Source organism: Panthera pardus, unplaced genomic scaffold (assembly GCF_024362965.1).
Source record: "Panthera pardus isolate Hobbes unplaced genomic scaffold, ASM2436296v1 HiC_scaffold_8, whole genome shotgun sequence".
Lineage (NCBI taxonomy): Eukaryota > Metazoa > Chordata > Mammalia > Carnivora > Felidae > Panthera > Panthera pardus.
This window is the reverse complement of record NW_026527013.1, coordinates 49,383,577-49,407,637: the sequence shown is the minus strand read 5'-3', so window position 1 is coordinate 49,407,637 and position 24,061 is coordinate 49,383,577. Positions and strand designations below refer to the sequence as shown.

General features: G+C 36.9%; 1 protein-coding gene across 4 annotated transcripts in view; it reads right to left on the bottom strand.

Moving 5' to 3' along the window:
* The window catches only part of GRM7 (glutamate metabotropic receptor 7), an 876,035-nt gene that overhangs the window by 459,544 nt on the left and 392,430 nt on the right, over positions 1-24,061 (bottom strand). The gene's annotated exons all lie outside the window — the stretch shown is intronic.

Here is a 24,061-nt window from a genome sequence, read left to right as displayed (position 1 = left end):
TAAACACAAATTCTGATTCAGTATGTGTTGTGTAAGGCCCCGAATTCTGTATTTCTAACAACTTCCAAGGTGATCCTTATCCTGACACTGGTCAGATGTTCACATTTAGAGAAGTAAGGGGTTTTTTTTGGTTTGGTTTTTTTTTTTTTTAATATTTCAGTTATATTTATTTATTTATTTTGTCAGAAAGCTTCTTTTTTTTTAATATGAAATTTATTGTCAAATTGTTTTCCATACAACACCCAGTGCTCATCCCAACAGGTGTCCTCCTCAATACCCATCACCCACTGTCCCCTCCCTCCCACCCCCCATCAACCCTCAGTTTGTTCTCAGTTTTTAAGAGTCTCTTATGTTCTGTCTCCCTCCCTCTCTAGGGCAGTAAAGTTTAATGAATACCTGAAAATAAAATCTCCTGTCTTCTTAGTAAAACTTTAGTAAAAGGAATCCCATGAAGTTTCACAAAGACAATGTCTGGCTGCAAATATATGATCATGAAAATAGATTTGTAAGTATTGTCCCATCAGTATTTATGACAAAGAAAAACTTTTAAGGAAAGGGGATAAAGGGAAAAAAAGTCACTGAGATGTCCCCTCTTTGATAGATTAGAAATAATCTGCCTCACCAATAAGACAGAAGAAGTATGAGGCACAATAGGAGTTTTTATAAAGCATTCCACATTTGATAAGAAAGTCATATAAAAAACTTCACTTATCACTATAAAAAGAACTAGATTTATAGAGAATAAAATGATAAATTAAAAAAAAGAATCTGGAGACTTCTGTCTTGTTCTCTTTTAAAACCTATATTCTAAAACAAATTTTGCTTCCAATGTTTCATACTTGCTCTAGAAGCACCTGTGTGCATGGGACCAGAAAGCATCATCAATTATCTTACCTCTTACCTGTGGGGGCAGGGGGAGGGGGGGAGGAAAAAAGAGCTTAAGTTAATTTGAAGGTGCTAAAGAGAACAATTCTCTCCTAACTCTGCCTGCACAAAAAGAACAGATGCTTTTTCTTTTTTCTTTTCAGAGTAAATTTAGTGTTCATGAAAGGTGCCAAGTTAAAGTCCCTAGAAACAAATGCATTCTCTGTACCTGCAAGTCTGGCAATGATGATAAAAGCATTTTCATATACCTGCTTAGTCCTGCAGGAAAGCTCATTTATAGACCATTTCTACTTAACTGGTCTTTACACAAGGAAACAGAAATTACAGACTCACCTATTAGCAAGCTGCCAATTGTAGGTGTTTTGAAGATTAATCCGAAATATATAATTTTGTACCTCAAGAAACCTTTGTTTGAACATTACCAAATATGTACAGTGTTGCAGAATTAAAGCACTGTAATAGTAAACACTTCTTATAAACACTTTTCCGAGCTCTTAGAATGTACTGGGCACTACCAGGCTTTGTATCAGTGCTTTATACATTTCACTGTATTTACCTCTCACCACAGCCCATAAATAGGCACCATTGCTATTTCAATTTCGCAAATGCACAAGATGAGGCACAAAGTCTCCCCAAACATCACATATGTTGCCTATGATCACATAACTAATCAGTAGAGAAGCCAGTATTTGAAACAAGGAGACTGGTTCTAGAGCTCATTCATTTAATAATTATAGGACATAACTGTCACAATTCCAAGAAATATAAAATTATACTTATCAAATGATAAAACCAACACCCAGGAAGCATGATATGCCAAATGTCACACAGAAAGCATGAAAATTCATATCTGTATGCAGCACTACTTTCAGAGAGAAAGGACTTTGCAGCTTGTCCTGATATACTGGCTCAAAGTGCTACCTTTTACTGAGTTTTGCTAGTGTAGAATCAATTTTGCCCATAAGAATAAAGAAGAGGTGAGCCCTTTTATGATTGAGGATATGAAGTGCTCAATATTTCTGACTTCCAAATTAGTAATTTAGCTTTTATTTTAACAAAGCAAGCACACCCATTTCTGATGGAAATATTTCCTAAGAAACTCAGGTTGACGAGTTTCCCTTCTGGTCACTAGCCTCCCTTCCTCACATCCAGCCCACAGTGAGGTTTTATAGGGAAGGGCATGGGACACTGTTCTCAAGAGCAAAAGAAACAGTCCAAATATGACCATACAGTTGGAAAATCTGTCTCCCAGCAGGAAAAATCATAACCACAAGTTGACTGGCATTTCAGAATAGCAGTGATTTCGGTGTCAAGGAGTATAAGACAACTTAAATTTTCTTCTTCTCTCACATAAACAGACACAGACATACATACACAGACTCACACTAGACAAGTATGGAGTCCTAGAGAAGCATGTAAACCAAGGAAACTGTTCTCCTGGGTCTCAGCTATTCCTCATCTACTCTTTCATTTTAGGGCTTCTTGACTTCTTATCTTCTTACCTCCATTCATCTGCTGTACCCTACTTTCCACAGAGAACTTCCTCTGTTTCCTCATGTTTTCTATCCCCTCAAAACTAGCTTGCACACATCTACTGGTGGTTGTGGTGCCAACTCTTAAAGCCAACACCAAAGCTAACAGTCTCTACTCTCAGTACTGCACTATATAATTTGGTCAGATGTCCACTTCTGACCAATCCATTGTGCAGAGAGGAAAAGGAGGATAATTCTTTGCAACACGTTATGTATATATATGTGTATATATATGTGTGTGTATAATATATATATAGAATATATATTCATATATATTATGTATATGTATTATATACACATATATATAGAATATATATACACATATATATAATATATTTTATATATATATATTTTATATTATATATATATATTTATATATTTTAACACAATGGGAGTAGGCAAATTTTGTCTTAAGCACACTCAGAAATATATATATATAGAATATATATATAGAATATATATATAGAATTCATGGAGATTTGCTTACAATAAGGCTTTTAGATAAAATGATTTTATACCTTTATTTAACAAATCACTCTCGTATTTGATGTACCTCAACAAATCCATTATATGAACTCAGTTGTGGGTAAATCCTTAATATAATGTTTTCTTATCTATGTTGAAAAACTAAAGCATTATCATACAATATTTAATATTCCACCAAAGTAGATACTAGAATTATAAATTGTCAAGTTTGAAAAGGAACTACAGAAACCATCTATATTGAGCATGACATTGTTTTCACAAGAGGTTTCAATAATAATGAAATTTCTAATCTTAGGCCTACCAAAAAACTAACTGATAATTTTATTTGATATTTCTTATTGCTTTGAAATGACTCAGTTTGTACCTAGCCCATTCAGCAAAGACCTGAGAATTCTCTGTATTCCAATTATACTTCAGTTTGTTTTTGTTTTTTATATTAATGCCCTTGCAGTTTCTTTTTTTTTTTTTTTTTTTTAACGTTTATTTATTTTTGAGACAGAGAGAGACAGAGCGTGAACGGGGGAGGGTCACAGAGAGAGGGAGACACAGAATCTGAAACAGGCTCCAGGCTCTGAGCTGTCAGCACAGAGCCCGACGCGGGGCTCGAACCCACAGACCGTGAGATCATGACCTGAGCCGAAGTCGGACGCTTAACCGACCGAGCCACCCAGGCGCCCCCGCCCTTGCAGTTTCAATCCCATACTTTATCCTGGCTCTTGTCATACTTTCTGAGCTTGCTTATATACTTCTTTTACCAACTGGAAAATGAGTACCTGATACTGGGAATCACATCTTACTCATCATTATGTCCTTAGCACCAAGTACATACCTAGTACAAATAGATGCTCAGTAAATAAATGAATAAAAAAACATATACATTAAATGATCAGTGAATAAGTTAAGAAGAAAGGAGAGTAGAAGATGATGTTCTTTTATCTTAAGAACTATAATAAGTGAAGTAAAACAATGGCATTATTTTTTAAAAATATAAACATACTATAGAGTTACTAATCAAATACATGTTTTCATTTATCAGAGTATTGATTTGCTCATATAAGACAAATCATAGGGTTCAGGCTTTATCAAATTTTTTCTGCCTTAGATTTAGCTAAACCATGTTGAAATTAAAATCAGAGACAAAATAAAATTCAGAGCCCAATACTAATCCTTGATAAATTAAGATTTTGTATTCAGAACTTGCTTTTGAAGTGTGTTCTTTTAAATATGGCCTTATGGTTTTAAATGTATCTTAAATATGGTTTTCATATATTTTATCACTACTAAGAATATTTATTATGCTAACTAAATCAAACTCGCTATGACATAGAAATGCTACTGCAAACCTAATTTAAAAATCAAAATGATAAAGCAATTGAAAAGCAAATAATTGAAAGGCAAATACCAAAGCCAGAAGTGTTTGTTCTCAGCAATAATATATGACTTTAAATTCATAACATCTTGAAAAATCATCAATTATTACTTAGTCTCATAGTGGCCTAAGGAAGAAATAGAGTCAAAATATAATACATAGGTATCACAACCATCTTTCTTAGCTAATAGCTATGAAAAATATAAAATGTGTCAAGAGTACACCATCCTGCCCATTTTCTTTTGTCTTCATCTTGTTCTCTATAATTCTCTTCCTTTTTAACGTGTCATGAAAAAAAAAAACCTGTAACAGTATAGATGACAAAATGAAAATATTTCACATGTACAGTAACAACCATTTCTTCTTAATGTACGTCTAGACAGCTTGATTGGTACCATATGTACCTGTACCCCAGGACACTATTGGCTCAGAATGGCGATGTTGATCAACTATTGACAGTAAGAGACATTCATGTTTTATAAAATAATGTGGATAGTAGAAAGAAATGGATTTTGTTTCAAGCAGTCTTACTTGGCAAAGAAAGCATTGGTAATCTTATGTTAGCCCACACATTTTTGTTTTCTTAGAAAATTGTCTGGTTTACAAAATCCACCCTTATAGACATCGCCTATCCAGCTTAATGTGGAGGAATAAAGTGTTTATTAAAGAGAAAATATGAGGTTAAAATTGGGCCCTAGGGTTGTGATGGTTACTTTTATACATCAACTTGAACTGGGCCCTGTGATGTCAGATTAAACATTCTTTCTGGGAGTGTCACTAGATGAGATGAACATTTGAATCAGTGAACTGAGTAAAGCAGACTGTCCTACCCAATGTGCCCCTTATGGGTGGAACTCATCCAATTCATTGAGGGCTTGAATAGAACAAAAAGGCAGAGCAACAAAGAATTCACTCTCTCTGCTTGATTATGGAGGAGGGACATTGTTCTTCTCCTATCCTTACACTCAGACTAGAACTTACAGTCAGTTCCCCTGGTTCTCAAGCCTTTGGACTTGGACTGCAACTATGCCACCAGCTTTTCTGAGCCTCCAGCTTCCAGGGGGTAAGTCATGGGACTTCTCCTAATTGCATGAGCCATTTCCTTATAATAAATTCCTTATAATAAGTTTCTATATGTAAATATCTCTCTCTATATATATATATAGAGTTGGCTCTATTTCATGGAAAACCCTGACTAACACAAAGGTAAAGTAGATAACAAACCATCAGTGACAAGTTTGGTCATATGATAGATTAAGTGTTCTTTCTTTGGACGGATTACCAATTATAACATTGCTTTTAATTGTTTCAAGTTGAAAATAACCAACCCTTATCGCAAACCTAAGTTGGGAAGTAGTTGGACTTTCACAATAAATCATTATTGAGCATAATAATGACAACAATTATAACTAATATATTACTGTACCAACAAAGCACTTTCCTCTCCATTACACTGCACACTTGGTTCTCACTATACAACAAGCAACAAACAAACAAACGGCAAAGGAAACTTAGGTGTTACTAATTCCAAGGGCTAGGGGTATATTTCGCTGCATCAAAAAGATGAGTTAGTGGGTTTGTGGGAGGGGGGATGGGCTAAATGGGTAAGAGGCACTAAGGAATCTACTCCTGAAATCATTGTTGCACTATATGCTAACTAATTTGGATGTAAATTTAAAAAATAAAAATAAAAATAAATAAAAGAGTTAGTGATCATCTAGCATCATGTATGGTTTGGAATGGTCTGAAAAATAACCCATAAAGAACCTCACAAGTAGAATGCTAAGAGTGTATTTTAGTCCTCTACATTTGCCATTGATCCTGAAGTAATTTTCATCTAAGATAGTTATGGAGCATGCAGTGATACTAAGTATTGGGCTAGATCAGGGATGGGAAGCACTCGAAGGAGTAGGTCCAGTTTGAACCTTAGAGAGGCTCCTGCCTAGGGGAGACTGCCATGCAATGAGTCTTTGAGCAAACCATTGTGTATCATAGCAGGTTATCAGGAGACACATTAAACAAGTCATACTTTTGCTATTAACTGGGTTGGTGATGGAAGTCACGATTTTGGAAGGGAAATACTAAACTTTAGAGATTTCTCATTTTCTCTTAGATTGAGGCAATGCTTTCACAACAAAGAGACAATTTCATGCATATATTTCATTTAAGAAGTAGTGGTTAAAATGAGAAACATTTCATGCACAGTATGGCAGTGTGTAATCTTCCGCAATCACCTACAACATGCACCCCTCTGCAGTCCTATTTCATGGGGACACGTGCTCAGCAGAGAGTAGGTTTGGTCAAACTCTTTATTTAAAGAGGAAAGATCACTGGATTGGGCATCAGAAGCTTGTAATATTCCACCCTCAGTTACTCACGAGGAAAATGAGTGTGCATGTTCTTTGCCTGCAGTATGTGGAAGTTGAGACTCCAAATGAGATGGTTTACATTATGAAATGATGTTATACAAATGCTTAATAATATGAGAGGAAGACGAGAAAGGGTCATGGAAAGAAAGAAGAAAAGATGGGGATGAATGACAAAAATATGACAACTGAGAAATAATATGGAGATAGTATGTGAGAATAAATGATGGCATCCTAAATACATAGAACTGGATTTCTCCCATAAAATGTGAGTAGATTTAAAGCTCCCTCCTAGAGTCTTTCTCCTCCATAAATCTGTCACAATATTTATGATTTCTGTTTCTTTCATTCTTTTAGATGGGACTTGGAAAGACCCTGTTAAAACTAAATTGCTGATCTCTGAGGAAGGGTACAGGAAGCGGTTATCAGCTGCCAAGAATGCAACACAAATGTGTTGACAAGATTTGACAGGTACTCAGCTAAAAAGGCCCTGAGAAAACAGGAAGCAGCTAACTCAACTGGCAGGTTTTGTGTTTTGTTTTGTTTTGTTTTGTTTTGTTTTGTTTTGTTTTGTTTTAATACAAAGATGGGACAGACTGAGGATGCACTGAGGCTGATGGAGAGAAGAGTGTTTCTTGAACTGTAAAGTGCAGAGGAATCAGCTAGGGACCTTGTTAAAATGTGATTCTGATTCAATGAGTCCAGGGAGGGGCCTGACATTCTGCATTTCTAATAAGCTCTGAGCAATGCTGAACCTGCTGGTTCTGAAATCACATTTTGAAGATAAAGAATATGCAATTGGAGAAGCACCCATTCTTACACCAAGGCGAGGTGTCACAGAGAAGACCTCCAAATGGCTAGAAAGTAACATCATACATTAAGAATTGAGAAAAAAATAACTTGGGGTGCCTGGGTGGCTCAGTTGGTTATCTAACTCTTGATTTCTGCTCAGGTCATGATCTCAGGGTTGTGGGATTGAGTCTAGCATGGGGCTCTGCACTGAGTGCTGAGCATGAAGCCCACTTAAGATTCTCTCTCTCCCTCTCTCTCTCTCTGCATCTCCTCCATTGAGATGCTCTCTCTCTCTCTCTCTCTCTGTCAAATAAAAATAAATAAACTTTTAAAAAGTAACTCAAAGAAAAGGGGTTGCTGAGAAAAATTTACATTTTAAGATGAATTCTTAACAAAAAGAAATTTATCCACCATTTAATACTTAAAAGCCTGCCATGCAATACAAATGCTGAAGATACTATGATACACACACACACACACACACACACACACACAATATTTGTACTCAAGTGAGGCCTAGTTACAGCGTCATGAAGGGCTAATCAGTTATCAAAACCACCAAAGAATAAATGACAGTAAGTTAAGATATAAAGCAGTGGTTCTCAAAGTGTGGTCCTAGGTGGGCAACATCAGCATCACATGAGAACTTGTTAAAAATGTAAATTCTCTAGCCTTACCTCACATTTACTAGAGCCAAAAGTCTAGGGGCAGGACTCAATGCTGGGTGCATTAACACATCCTCCATGTGATTTGAATGCATACTAAAGCTTGAGAAATAGTAAAGTAAAGGAAGCGTAGGAGTTAACATGCCGAAGATTGAGGGGAGGGAGGGTTAGGATGAGAGAGGTTCAAGAGACAGCAACAGGTGATGGGTCACCAAATGGCCACCCAGAGAATGAATTTTTTCAGAGTCCTAGCTTCCTTAGCTAGTGGGAAAAAGCAAGTTTAATTTGAATAAGAGGCGCAAGATCGTCCTGCATTTACACCATTAGCCTGGCCCCCAAAGACCTTTGGTTTTGCAACCTGGGCTAAATCATCACAGCAATAGTAGTTAAGAAGTCACACCCAGTTCTTTAGTGCAGTAGTTCTTAGCATGGCTCCATACTAGAATTACCCAAGGAGCTCTAACAATATAAGATGCAGGAGGTAAACTCAGAACAATTAAACTGCATCTCTGGGGTTGGGTCCAGGCATCAGATATTTTAAAGTTCCCCAGACTGTTCTAGTGTGCAGCAAGAGTTGATTGAGCACCACTCAGTTTGAAGAAAAAAGTGTCAGCAAAATCATAGCTGTGGTGGATTTTCTCTTAATGCTTAAAGCAAGAAAGAACATAGGAGTGACCATTTTGATTATCTTGCTTAAGCCTCTTTTGTTCACATTGAAAAGGTTTTCTGTTAAATTGGAGATTCATTTCCATGAGCACAATGAATTCAGATCTCTACATATAATGGTAATACAAACTATGTGGTTCCATGGAAAACTATGTCTTGTTTAGAGAACACCCTTCCCTCTAGGTTACCTGATTCTAATTTTGTGGGAGCCCTGTCTCTTCATCGCCTCTGAGCTATTTTACAACACCATGACTTGTAGATAACTGATAGCAGTGGGAAATAATTCTTGGCTAAAGTCATGCAAATATATTCAGTCTGATGTAGGTTCAATTGACTACCCTTCCCTGGAGCCAATTTTGTATCCATTTAGATAGAGTACATTTCAATATTCCTGATCTACAAATGTGTCTGTTCTTTGGCTATTCCTCTGAACTGGTGATAACATCTCCTTGTTTCCTTCATTAATAATTAGTTAAATAAAAAAACTCAATGGGTTCATTTCATAACTGTATGAGAGTCGTAATTTTACCTTTTTTGAAAAGTGATACTTTGACACAACCTGGACTCTAAATTAGCACTGAAGATGCTTGAAAAATGTAGAGATATGATACGGTTTCTCTATTAGGGCTAATGAAAAGCAGTAAGGGGTATTTATAACACTCACTAACTGAACATTTATTCCATTCTTTCCCTGGGTTTCCAAAATTAAACTATCACAAAAGTACAATTTTAACCTCTTGTCTCCCAACTTCTCATTAGAATACCACTTGATACAATTCTCTTATTAACCCATTTCAGTGAATTAAATCAACAACATTTTAAGAAGGTCTTACAGTAACAGCATGTTTTCCTTAGGAGAGATAGGATACTCTTTCTCTTATTGAACATTTTTTGCCAAGAGAGGGGTAAATAGAACAAAAACAAACAAAAAAAAAACAAACAAAACCAAAACCCGAACCAACCAACCAACCAAACACACAAACCAAAAACCCCAGCTTTCTTTTCTCCTTGCCAACCAAAAATAGTGAAACAGGCCTAAGCAATAGGTGCCCAAAATATAGCACTTTCAACATGGAACCTTTAAGTTTCTGTAATAAATATAATTAGTACATTTGAATTCTCCCCGAAGAAGTAATTTCCACTTGTTTTTGATGAATGAATGAATGAATAAAAATAAGATAGTTAACCACAGATTCCCAGTGTACAATAATAGTTACAGTGAGTTTCTCTGAAACAAGAAACAAAGTACTGAAGAATATTAGCAAGTATCCCCACTCTGTATGGAAACTACCAAATGTTATTACAAAATCAAATAAATGGCCCGTGAAAAAATTGACAGGGCCTCCCAGCAATCTCAAAGTCAAAGGGCCAGTTGAGTGGATATAAAATAAGTTAAAGTCACATATAAATAAAGAATAAAACTTATTTCAGAATACATGTTTAGCTACTTCTTTTGAAAAAAAAATGAATTATCCCAGTTTAAAAAGCAAATGTAATTTGATGATTGTAGAGTTCAAGTATATTCACCACTTGTGAATGTGATACAAATGTGATACAATGCAGTTTCTGTTTAGATTGTTATAAAATAAATACATTTTTCTGGGCTATATTGGATTTATACCAAAAATCCTGAGGTAGATGACTTTTGCAACCCAGAAAAAACAAAATAAAATAAAAATCATTTTGTTTGGTAAAAAAGTAAATAAGTAAGCACATTATTTTTGCTATGTAATGTTTTCAAGGATAACTAGTATCCATGTTTAAGTACTGCTAATTCACAGACATTTCTTGTTTGCATGTAACTTCTGGGCACAAGTCTGGCCACACGTAAACAATCCTTTCTGGTGTCACTTAGGCTACCTTACAAAAATCTATTTCCAGCAACCTCTACCTCCACTGAGAAACTCCACATTTCATGACATGATTTCATTTTTCAGGACCATTTCTTGTAATTTCATATAGTAATTTAGGTGATTGTCAAGCATATGTTATAAAACTAAATGCTTTCTTTTGAAAAGTAATACTTTGTTACACTGAATCCTTCCATTTCTAACTAGAAAAAACTGAGTTTCATAGCACCTGTCATAACCTATATTTTGGATTTCCTTTTTCTTTTCTAATACAATAGACTAGCATTTTTTCTTTTAGTATATTATTATTATACTATTATACCTATTATATCTTGATTTGGTCATTTCATCATGTTAGTGATTATTAAAGCTCCCTCTCTCTCTCTCTCAGCCATTTTTTTTTTCAACACTGTTGTGGAGACCAACGTGCTCTGGGGCTCAGATTATCACACAGCTTCCCTGGAGTCAGGATGAAGACAATGCCACATGCCCAGCAATGGCCACTGTCTTGCTGAGCAGAAGCATCAGATGGCCAGATACCCTTCTCTGCAACCCCACCTGGCCTCCCAGAGCATTTAGGAGGATTAAGGAGATAATGCCATCCAAAGACTTGCACCTTCTCAGCAGGGCAATCTTTAGAAAATGAAAAGAAAATTCAGGGATCTACAAAAGGAAAAAAGAGAAGTAACATGTCATGCTTTGCACTGTAACAGATAGAAAGCAAAGCACACACAGTTCTAACAGGACTTCAGGAAACAAGAAGAGAAACTCCCTTAACCATCCTTAAGCTCTGCTCACCCTCCCCATGTCCAGAAAACATTTTGTACAGTACCCAACTTGGTGAAATCCATGCTGGAAGTATTATCTCTCTCTAGTGTTCTTATGGATGTAAGTTGAAGTATTATCCCTTTGTCTTTGGACCAAATACCTCTAGAGAGGGGAATTGTGACCTTTATCTATAATTCTCTCCCAAGGTCATGAAACTGTTCTATGACACATACACATACAAAAGTTACTTCATCTTTCTTTGCCACTGATGCTAATGAGTAAAATGTGAATAATAATCATTTATCTCACAGGATTTGCTAAGAGTTATGATCTCTAAAGTTCTTAGAAAAAGAACCTGGGACATCGCAAGTTCTATACCTATATTTTAAATAAGTAAATTACAAAAATAGATATTTTCTCCAAATGTCCACCCTTAAAGTTAAATGAGATCAGAATTCTAAACTGAAAAAGTTTCCAATCAAAATATGCCCAGAGAGAGTTAGAATGTTAGATGCTAGTAGAGAGGGAGTTGGATTGTATCATTTCTGATATTTTTTCCAGCATAGGATAAATTTGAATGTGGCCCCAGTCCTTGGGAAAGAATTCACAAATATCCAGCTTCCCACTCAACCAGGAAAGGTACCCATTAAGAAGAGTACCAGTGATTTGTAAATCAAAACCACACTCAGATATCACCTCATGCCAGTCAGAGTGGCCAAAATGAACAAATCAGGAAACTATAGATGCTGGAGAGGATGTGGAGAAACGGGAACCCTCTTGCACTGTTGGTGGGAATGCAAATTGGTGCAGCCACTTGGAAAACAGTGTGGAGGTTCCTCAATAAATTAAAAATAGACCTACCCTATGACCCAGCAATAGCACTGCTAGGAATTTACCCAAGGGATACAGGAGTACTGATGCATGGGGGCACTTGTACCCCAATGTTTATAGCAGCACTCTCAACAATAGCCAAATTATGGAAAGAGCCTAAATGTCCATCAACTGATGAATGGATAAAAAAAAATTGTGCTTTATATACACAATGGAGTACTACGTGGCAATGAGAAAGAATGAAATATGGCCCTTTGTAGCAACATGGATGGAACTGGAGAGTGCGATGCTAAGTGAAATAAGCCATACAGAGAAAGACAGATACCATATGGTTTCACTCTTATGTGGATCCTGAGAAACTTAACAGAAACCCATGGGGGAGGGGAAGGAAAAAAAAGAGGTTAGAGTAGAAGAGAGCCAAAGCATAAGAGACTCTTAAAAACTGAGAACAAACTGAGGGTTGATGGGGGGGTGGTGGGAGGGAGGGGAGGGTGGGTGATGGGTATTGAGGAGGGCACCTTTTGGGATGAGCACTGGGTGTTATATGGAAACCAATTTGACAATAAACTTCATATATTGAAAAAAAAAAAGAAGAGTACCAGTGATTTGTAAATTAAGTAGAAATATTTCCTCCTCACTAACCACTAAACATATATCCTCACTGAGGAAGGTACATAAAGATCCAATGAAAATAAACTTATTAAAAGTTAACTAAAAATCAATTCAACATTCATTGACTATCAACTCAGGGGCGGCTTTGATGGAAGCTGCTTTAAATACATTTACTCATTTGGTCTACCTTCATTTCAAAGGTGAGGAAACTGAGCCCAAAGGAGTGAGCTTACTATGTTTTTGACACACCCCTAATGTTAAGTGCTTTTCACTTATTCATACACTAAGTTTTCACAGCAATCCTTAGCTTACAGAACAGTGCACTCTTAAGTCCAAGAAGTTACTTAGCCAGTAACTGGTAGAGTCTGCATTTTACTCTCTGAGACTCCAGTGGTTATGGTATTTATAACCAGAGCTCTAGGAATGCAAAGAACCAGATTCAGCCTTTGCTCAGAGCAACTCAGTTAATCTCTTGGAGTCTCAGCTCTTCATCAGCAAAATGAGTTTAACATACCCAAGGATCTCAAGGGGCCTTTATCTGGCTAATGTTCTGTAACTATTGGAAATCAAAATCTCTGACCAGAACCTTTCCTGAGTAAAACAGTGAAGCAGTGAGCTGTGCTATTGAGTATCTCCACCAGTAACTGCCTTACAGAGTCCTGGCACATATTTCTCCATGATATCCACTTTGTTTATAAGCATCTTATGAGAGATATGGCTCTTCTGTGTGGCTTGAGTGTTTTCAAGACCTCTACTTTACATATTAAGTAACATTCTTTAAAAATTCCAAAATTTATCAAGCAGCCAATATGGACTTTAGAATTCCAATTAACCAGTGTGGGCTTGCTGACCAAATGCTATAGCAGAAAAGATATAAAAAAGAGATTTAAAATGACTGTATGAAAGGCTGTGATCACAAACCGATCATTTACACTGTCAGCTTTGACGACTCCATCTGCCTCCAATCTAGCAATAGACCAATGCCAATGCATTCACTTGGAACATCCTGCAGGGTGCACATCTTCTTCACACATACCTGAAGTGAGTCTTGTAAAGTAGTTTTACCAAATTCCTGGAGTTTTCCATACTCATCTTGGATTGCCACATTTACATAGATTTTCCTTTCTGCTTTTTCAGTACCTCTGCACATGTTCAAGACCACCACCTTCCCCCAAGTATCCTTTTGTCATTTTCTTTTCCTTTTGACTCATCACAAACTATTGGGATGGCAACAGTGCACTGAAATTTATAGCACAGATGTCCTTGAAATAAATCAGAAGGATATGATGGATCGTGGCAAACATTCATAGGCCTATAGTTTAAACCAGGAAGATAAACTTGTGGCACCTGTTCCAAACACAGTTTGCAGGAATATTTTATTTACATTTGTTTTAAAATATTTGAATTAGTGGCCACCATTTAAAACTTGGTACTTTCTTATAGGATCTGCATTTCTGGCTTTTCTTGGAGAATCAGAGAGTTTAGCCACAATGGGCCCATCTGTCCAGGGCTAAATAACAGCTTCCCTTTTCACATGGGTGTGTGCTCTCCTGTTGCCTTTGATCATAATACCCCCTCTACTACTGTCATAGCCTGTCTGCCATTTTGGTAATATTACCTACTCAGATCATAGGCCTTTGGTTTTTTCAATTTTGACAGAAAGCTTAGTTTCTCAACCTGACCACCCATTTCAGTCCCCTACAATCTAGATTTAAGCATGCTTCTGTCCAACCTCCAATGACATGGTACAAGTGGAGTGAGAAGAAAAAAAAATAACTAGCTACAAAATAGGGCAATAAGAAGGCAGAGAGAGAAAAAGGCTTAAACTTAGAGAAGGATGTTGGCATAAAAACATTATGCATAGTAGTTAAACAGTTAACAGAATTAAACAGTTAAACAGTTAAACAGAATTTGAACAAGTCACCTGCTAGATATAATTTGTGAACTACTGTACTTCTCTGGACCTGAGTAGTCTCAATGGAATGAAACAATATGTTGCAAACACTACCTCACATCTAGGGCTGGAGTGTAAGGATTAAATGAAATGCTTAGCACAGTATCCAACACATGGATGGTTCAGTCACTGGAAACTCCTAAGTGTATGTGAGAAGGTAACTGGAAAATACTCCCTAAAATTCTTTATGGCTAGTCACCAAAATAGGCAAAGAAAAGGAAAAAGAGCATGAATATTTTACAGGCATTAACCATTCACTATGGGAATCTCTTATGAGGGTCAATGAATGAAAGAAATCTAAGTAAAAGTTCACAAAATTGTGATGGGATTTATGGAAGAGGCCACAGGTGGACATGCGAGGTGCTGAAAGCCTAAACACTACTAAGAGAAGTGGTTTTGCAAAAGCAATCACTATCTTAATTAAGTATGAGTTAGGAATAAATTTGCTTGCCATTGCTAGTTTTCTACCAAGTTCAGTTGGATAGAATAAATAAATGCATATAATAGATGTGAACAAACTATACTCCTGGTTTAATATTTATGTTTGTGGGGAAAAGAGAAAGGAGCAGAAGCTAAATTAGAGCTCTCTAGATACCTCCATCCCTGAGGCATTGAGCTTCCTAAGTTAATTGGAATGGGGTAAGCAGATTTTAATGGCCATTCAGAGAGATTCGCTCTGCTACTTAAAATGCTATGTTGCTTTTTATTAAAAAGATTCTTTTGGTCTTCAGGGATCAAGACATCCCCAGAGAATTCCTTTGTGGGTGGGACTGGGGCTACAGTAACCAGCAGGGAGACCATTATGTTAAAAAAAAAAAAAAAGGTGGGGGGGATATGGCTTTCTTGAGTCATGTACTTACTGGTAGAGTTGCCTTGCACAGAAAACCTTACAAGATCCCTCATCTACCATGCCCCTACCTCAAAACCTTCCCTCATTTAGGGCTCCCAAACAAAGCAGAATCTGAGGATTAAGGGACAACCTACGCTACTCAGAATGGAAAAGAGAAATCCATGTCCATGCCACTTTCATACCTTTGCTTAACCATATCCCTCTGTTGAAATGGTATTATCTTTTTTTCTGCCTGGCAAATTCTATTTCCCTTTGTGGACCGAGGTACCTAATCCAGGTTTCTCAAGTACCTGTGAGAAACTTAATCACTCTATCTTAAGTCTTCACAACATTTTTTTAAATAGTTTAATAGTTTCTACTAAAATGTTTACTGATCTTTATCCTCTACTAGATGATAAATTCCTCTAAGATAAGTGCCATTTTTCCATTCCAAGGCCTAGAATATTCCTTGGGACACAGTAGGTGCTTAGTTAATGGAACCTGAACACCTTCCTTTAGGGACTTGATATTACTTATAGTGGTGTGTGTGTGTGTGTGTGTGTGTGTGTGTGAGCATGCACGTGTGTGCATGTGAGCATATATACGGATGTCTGGCAGTCTATAGCTTCACAGATACTTTATTTTTCTTTTTACAGGGAGAGAGGGAGAGAGAGCACGTGAGTGGTGGGGAGAGGGATTGAGAGAGAGAGAGAGAGAGAGAGAGAGAGAGAGAGAGAGAGAGAGAGAATCTTAACCAGGCTCCACCCTCAGCACAGAGCCTGACACAGGGCTCAATCCCACAACCCTGGGATCATGACCAGAGCTGAAATCAAAGGTTGGACGCTCAACAGACTGGCCCATGAGGCACCTCAATAGTTTCACAGATAAAATAGCCATCATACTACTTCAAAGGGGTCATCCAACTATAAAAACTTTGTGAGGATAACAACAGAAAGTCACAGAGGCACTCCAGTAACCCTCCAGGATATTCTCTGATGTTCAAATGATAAAATAGTGAGCAGGAAACCTATTCTGCTTATTGAAATATGTTCTTTCAAATAAACTAGAAACAGAAATCATTCTTATCCACCCATTCATTTATTCATTCAATAAATACTTATTTATTGAACACCTAACAGCATCAGGCAGTGTTCTAGGGACTGGACTGAACATGACAATCCTTTGTTTCAAAGTGATTTCCTTCTGGCAGGGGAAAGCATAAACTAATGAATAAAACAGATAATTTCCTAGTGTAATAAGTGTTATCTGATGTTCGAGCTGATCCCTGAAGAATAACAAGCAGACAAGCATGCAAAACTCTGGAGAAGTATTGTTCTGGATAGAAGAATTGGCTGAGCAGAGGCTTTCAATGTGAATTAAGCATGGTGCAGTGGACAAAAAGAGAAAAGGTCAGGATTGTGAATGACGGGCCAAGCGGGTCAGGCAGAGACATCTGTATCAAGTCTATGACCCATTGAAAGATGTGTATTTTATACAAGGGCTAATGGAGAAATTTGAGTTGGACAGTAGCAGAGTTTGGGTTCCAGTTTTATTCGGTGACTTCTGTAGCTTCATAAACAGACTGTAGGGAAGCAAAAGTGGAAATGCACAATCCCTTGGGAGACTCCCGTGGTAATCCAGTTGGGGAATGACATTTTATTGCTGGTTGACATGCTTTGTGGGATCAGATAGAATCGGTGTTAATTATAAGAAAATCACACATTTCTCATCAACAGTGTCTTCATGGGAGAAGGGAAACTATTATGGTTAGGGCTTTCACCCAAACAATCTCTCCACCATCCCTTAAATTAAAAAGGTATATGGTTGGGGCACCTGAGTGGCTCATTCGGTTAAGTGTCCAACTTCGGCTCAGGTCATGATCTTGCAGTTCATGAGTTCAAGCCCCACATTGGGCTCTGTGCTGACAGCTCAGAGCCTGGAGCCAGCTTCAGATTCTATGTCTCCCTCTGTCTCTGCCCCTTCCCTGCTCATGTTCTCTCTCTCTCTCTCTCTCTCTCTCAAAAAAAAAAAAATAGAACATTTAAAAAAAGGTATATTGTTTAAACACCTTGAATGAGTAGAATGATTATTTTTAGGCCACATTGGTTTTTATTCTTATCTGAAAATACTGTAGTAAATATACAGTGTTGCCAAATCATATAATTAAAATGGGAACATTTCAGAGCATCCTTTTATAATGCACTAGCTTTAATTCAAAATCAGGTTTGGATTGTCAAGAAACTGTGTTGATTCCCTATTTTATGCATGAAGAGTCCAACAACTAAGAAGGAAGTGAGTAGACCATTCCACTGGGGGGTGAGAAAGCAGTGGTCCCTCTGAGACTCAACTGAACATCACAAGCTGGAGACTAGTGGAGACAGCAGTTAAAACCAAATGCAGTTCCAGAGTCTAAGCCCTGATTATATACATAATAGAACATCTCTAATTTAAAAAAGTTCTAGTGCAAACCCTTCATTTGTATGTGAGAAACTGAGGCTTGAAGATGGTAGTGGCCTGGAAAGAATAAACCAGGCCTTCCTTTGCCTCTGGGTTGACTAGTTCCAATGAAATGGATCCTCTATGAAGACCAAAATTGTTACTTCCTTACCACAAAGGTTTGCAAAGGAAGGTAGGGAAAGGTTGTTTAATTAAGGTACATAAGAGATTATTTGCTTTTCTCTCAAGACTGATCCAGCAAAGGATTTGATGAAATTATCTCTTATGTGTTTCTATCTGCAGAATGCACAGAACTCTGAAAGTCAAGCAGTTAATAGCAATGATTATAAAAGTAGTATCTGTTGTAGTTGAAGGAGTTACCACATGTTAAACTGTGGCTAGATGACTTTTATGCACCGACTCATTTAAAACTAAACACCACCTCATGAACAAAGCATGTATATTATCCTGGTTTCACAGAAAAATAAACTGAAGCTCAGAAATGTTAAGCAACTTGCCCAAAGTGAGAGTAAATGGTATAGTCAGGGTTTGAATCTGAGCAGTCTGACTCTAAGTAAGGGCCGGTGAACTGTAGTCTGTTGGTCAAATCAAGACCAATACCTGACTATACAGATAAAGTTTTATTGCAATACAGCCACTCTCATTTCTCCCTCTATTGCCATGGCTGCTTCCAGGCTACAATGACAAGGTTAAGTAATTGCAACAGGGATCACACAGCTGGGCAGAGCCAAAAATATTTACCCTCTGGCCCTTAAAGAAAAAGTATCTTGACCTAGATCCTGTACTCTTAACATTCTTTAAGAAATGTCTACTGAGTGCTTGCAATGTGAGTGGGCACTGTTCTGGGTGTTCTGAAGGTCCAGTAAAGAGAACAGATAGATAAAGATCCTTGACCTTGTGGAGCTCTACTGGAAAATATTATGGGGTCTATCACAAAATGAAAATGGGAGACCTTTGTTATAAAACAAAGTATTTCCCAGGCAATTGGAGAATTACACCAAGCAAAGGGCCTTTTTTAGTCATGGGGCCCTGTGGGAATGTCCAGATTACATGCCCATAAAGCTCGCTCTGTTCCTTACATAGACTTGCTGGCCTGGGCTATGAAACAACTATGCCCAAGAGAGTCTGACAAAGTAATCTTGATGCATAAGGAAGGTACATTTTACTCCTTCTTACACATAATTGACCTCCTGGGAGGGGTAGGAAAGCTGTGTAGCTATCTACATGGGTCACAACCCACAGGGCTAATGGTATGCAAAGCTGTGCTCCTTACCCTTAACACAAACTCACTCTTTGTCTTCTTTTTTAAGCAATACTTCTGCAGCCATCATTTGTTAGACTGCATAAATGCCAAACAATTTCAGTTTTGATTTAATCAATCATCATATAATACAATGATGAAACAACTCCATAAATATCTATTTTATGATGACCTGAAGTGAGCATTTATAAGGTGTTTTTTGAGAGGGCTGTAAACCAGCGTCCAAGAAATCTTTGTGGGGTCCCTTAAAGAGGTGCAGTTCATCAATATAGTGTCTCATGGTGGGCAAATCCAGGAACATATGTTTGAGAGGTCATTTGGGAAACTTTAAAAGCCTCATCTCTGGAATCTGAATGTCTGCATCTGAATCCTTATGCTACCACATCTAGTATTGTGACCTGGAACACATTCCCTAACCTCTCTGTGTCTCAGTTTCCTCAGCTATAAAATGGGAACAGAAATGGGACACCATGCATATGAAATAAATCAAAATGTATAAAGTGCTAAGAACACCTGGCAATGCTGAGTAATATATAGGTTTGATTATTATTATTATTTCCTTTGTATGGAGGTATAAGCAAGAAATCATAAAATAAGTGATCTACCTAGCCCAGTATGAGTTAACAAGAGATTAATGTAAATGAATGGAGTTGGTATTTTAAAACAGTGTTGCAGGATGCCTGGGTGCTCACAGCATACACAGGGACATAAAGGCCTTAAATCCTGCTTGCCAGGCAATATTTTGAGGGAGTCACTATATATATATATAGTATTACAGTGATTAGGTACACAGACAGAGTTTACTGGAAGGACTGAATGTTTTAGAACAGAACCGCATAGTGCCCAATGTGCTTTGGATATTTTTGCACTCCCATCATCTAAACCAGTCACCTATGATGGTTCTTGTGTCACAACAAGTATTAACATACAAGGATCAGAATAGCCCAACACAGATCATTAATGTTATTTTCTATTGTTTGCTCTATTACAGTAATTTTAGAGCAATGATTCAAATTATTTAAGTATATGGGATTTAAACAGCATTTACTATTTTTCATGTATATTCATTATATTGTATGCTATCTCTATGAAAAAGATAGCATACCCTCCCAGCATTGTTGAAACCCTAAAAAAATAAATGATGTAAGATCAGGTATTTGAGAGAATAACGTAATTCTCTTGACTCCTAGTCAAGTCCACTTTTCCCAGGAAATAAAACACTCCCTTTTTTCTGCTTTGAAAACATTAACATTCTCCCTAGTTATTCATAATTTTAATAGCCCCTTGTTGAACTACATCAACAATGGCTACATTCCTTTTGGTATATCATTAGTGAAGACTTAGTAACATAACATTCACCTTATGTCTCCCAATTGCTTACAGAATAATATCTAAACTCCTTACCAAGCTTTAGAAGGCACTTCACAATCTAACCTGAGTCAACCTCTCCACCATTATAATCTTCCACCTTTACTCTGTACTTCCATTTTAGCCATATTGATGTTCTCTCTATCTTTCCTTTTCTTAAGCTTCCCTAATTGGTTTCTCTCACTTGTAACCAAATGTGTTATCTAATGCATTCATAAATGAAGTGTCTACCATGCAAGTGTTTTCAAGATACTTCTAGTCTGCAAATTATTTTTAATTTTTAAATATTAGTGAATATTTAGCTTTTACATGAATCCTAACTTATTAGCACAAGTTATTTCTGTAGTTAAATAATATTATAAAATAAGTTCATTCTTTAAAATTTATTTTTAATGTTTATTTATTATTGAGAGACAGAGAGAGACAGAGTAAGAGCATGGGAGGGGCAGAGAGAGGGGGAGGCACAGAATCTGAGGCAGGCTCCACACTCTGAGCTATCAGCACAGAGCCCAATGCGGGGCTCTAACTCACAAACCGTGAGATCATGACCTAAGCCAAAGTTGGATTCTTAACTGACTGAGCCACCCAGGAGCCCCAAGAAGTTCATTATTTTATCTATTCCTAAGTACTTCTGGCCAAAATAGAAAAGAAAAAATGATATCCTCCCACTCCAAGTAATGGTCACTACCAATTCTAAGGAATAATACAATTCTTTGAAAAAAAAGACTGTAAAAAGGAAAATGTATCTTTTGATTTTTTCCCCTCTTTGTAGCTTTGGTTCTTTAGGGATATTCAATTTTAAATATGTTTTTCCATGAATATCTACTCTTGCCTTTTTCCGCAGAATATTTAGCTCAGTGTTCGGCCAAAAAGAATAATGTGACTAACTTCTGACAAGATATATGAGCACAAGGAGGCCAGCAACCTCTGGCCATGACCTTAAAGCAAAGAGTGTTCTCTGGCCTTCCCATTTCCTCCTTCCTTCCTACTACACAGACATAATGATATGTCATTTTGATTCTTACATGTGAGGACAATGCACTGGGCATGGTAGAGAAATACACAGTTTGGGCCCCTGACGATGTGTAGACAGAGCCACATTAGTGACATAGAGATATACTTCTTTCTTGTGTTTATTGTGTAATTTTTGCTCTCTCTGACACACAGCTATAACTATGTTACAACAAATAAAGAAAATTTCCACAGATTTTTCACATGGCAAGTTCAGGAAAGAACCTTATTCTAATGTGGTGATTTGTCTATGCCAATACTTCTCATTTTGGTGATTAAGAAGTGATTTGTTTAGTTATGCTCTTTTCTAGCTATAAATATAATTTCATTTCCCTTATCAGAGTCAGTTTCGATATTATTGACCCATACTTAATTTTTAAAATCATACAACACAATGGATTTGAAGATAAGCATTCAAAATGCTTCCTACCTGGAGCCAAAACATAGGACACTCTTAAAAACTGAGAACAAACTGAGGGTTGTGAGGGTTGATGGGGGGTGGAGGGAGGGGACGGTGGGTGATGGATATTGAGGAGGGCACCTTTTGGTATGAGCACTGGGTGTTGTATGGAAACCAATTTGACAATAAATTTCATATTTAAATAAATAAATAAATAAATAAATAAATAAATAAATAAATAATGTTTCCTACCCACATTTTCAAGAGTCTCTAGGTATATGGCTGATAGCACATAAAACTATTCTGTCCAAAATAATACTGAGAATAATTTTCCTCTCCCTCCTCATTTACGTTCACTCCAAGAAATGATGGGGAACTGTAAAAGCTAAACAAAGCCCAAGAAAAACATGCAAAGAGATCTACAGACGGCACATTCATATTCATTGTATGATCTAGGATCCATTTGCTTGTACTTTCACAAGCTAGGTAACTGCCTGGAATAAAAGCATGCCATGAAAGATAATTCCATGAATAGGTATAATTCATCTTTTGAGGGAGGTCACAAAATTGTTTTGAAAATCTCAAGAATCCCAAATAACGTACATATAAATATACAGGTATATTTAGTATATAATTCGGTAAAGTCACTTCAAAGACTTCTAGAATACCATATGTGAATTCCAGAGTAAAATCCCAGACTCGAGATTGATGTCCATATCCATATCTGTACCTATATCTGTCTATCTTCTATCTATCTATCTATCTATCATCTATCTATCCATCCATCCTTTTTGTCCTGTATTTTTATATTTTTTAATGTTTATTTATTTTTGAAGGAGAGAGAAACAGAGCATGAGTGGGGGAGAAGAAGAGAGAGAGGAGACACAGAATCCAAATCAGGTTCCAGGCTCTGAGCTGTCAGCACAGAGCACGACACAGGGCTCGAACCCATGAACCAGGAGATCATCACCTGAGCCAAACTCAGACACTCAACCGACTGAGCCACCAGGAGCCCCTGTCCTGGATTTTTAATACATTTAGTGTATAATAAACTATTGTGTTCTCCATCTGATCTCCACTTATGGATAATGACAAAGGAGATAATAAAAACAATAAGATGAGCAATTAGTTGTATTGATGGCCTCCCATGCCTCAGGTGCTAAGCACTTTTTCTATCATTTAATCTTTAAAGTAAGTCTCTTTCTAGGTAATTTACCCCAGATGGTATATTCGAAACATAAAATATTTCTATCACTGGTCAAAGGCCCTCCATAAAAGGTGACAGAACTGTTATTTGAAGCTAAAATTGTTTAATTGGAGGCCAGAACTCAAAACGACCTAATTATGTTTGATAAAACCAACCCATACTGGTTAATTTCATTCCCAATAAATCTTTTATTAATTGAAAATAATTTACATGTCATAAAATGCAGGTTTTAAGTTTCAGCAAGCTTTGACAAATGTGTGACAACCAACATAATCAAGAAAGGAGCATTTCTATCACCCCCCTCAAATTCCCTTTTCAGGTAACCCACTTCCTCTAAATGTAAGGACTGTTTTGATGTTCATTACCACATATCAGCTTTGACTGTTCAAGAATGTGATAGAAACGAAATTATTCAGTATGTGTGCGTTTGTATCTGTCCTCATTTATCAGATAGGCTTTTAAGATCCATCCATACTGCTGTGTGTATTGGTCATTCATTCCTTTTTTTACTGCTGAACAGTATTCCCTTGTATGAATAAATCACAATTTGCATTATCCTCCCATGAACATCTGAGTGACTTCTAGTTTGGGCCATAATAAATAAAGCTGCTATGCACAACTCTTTAAGTGGACCCATGCTTTCATGGTTTCTTTTCTCTTCTCTTTCTTTTTTCTTTCTTTCTTTTTTCTTTCTCTTTCTTTCTTTCTTTCTTTCTTTCTTTCTTTCTTTCTAACTAAGAGTGAATTGCTGG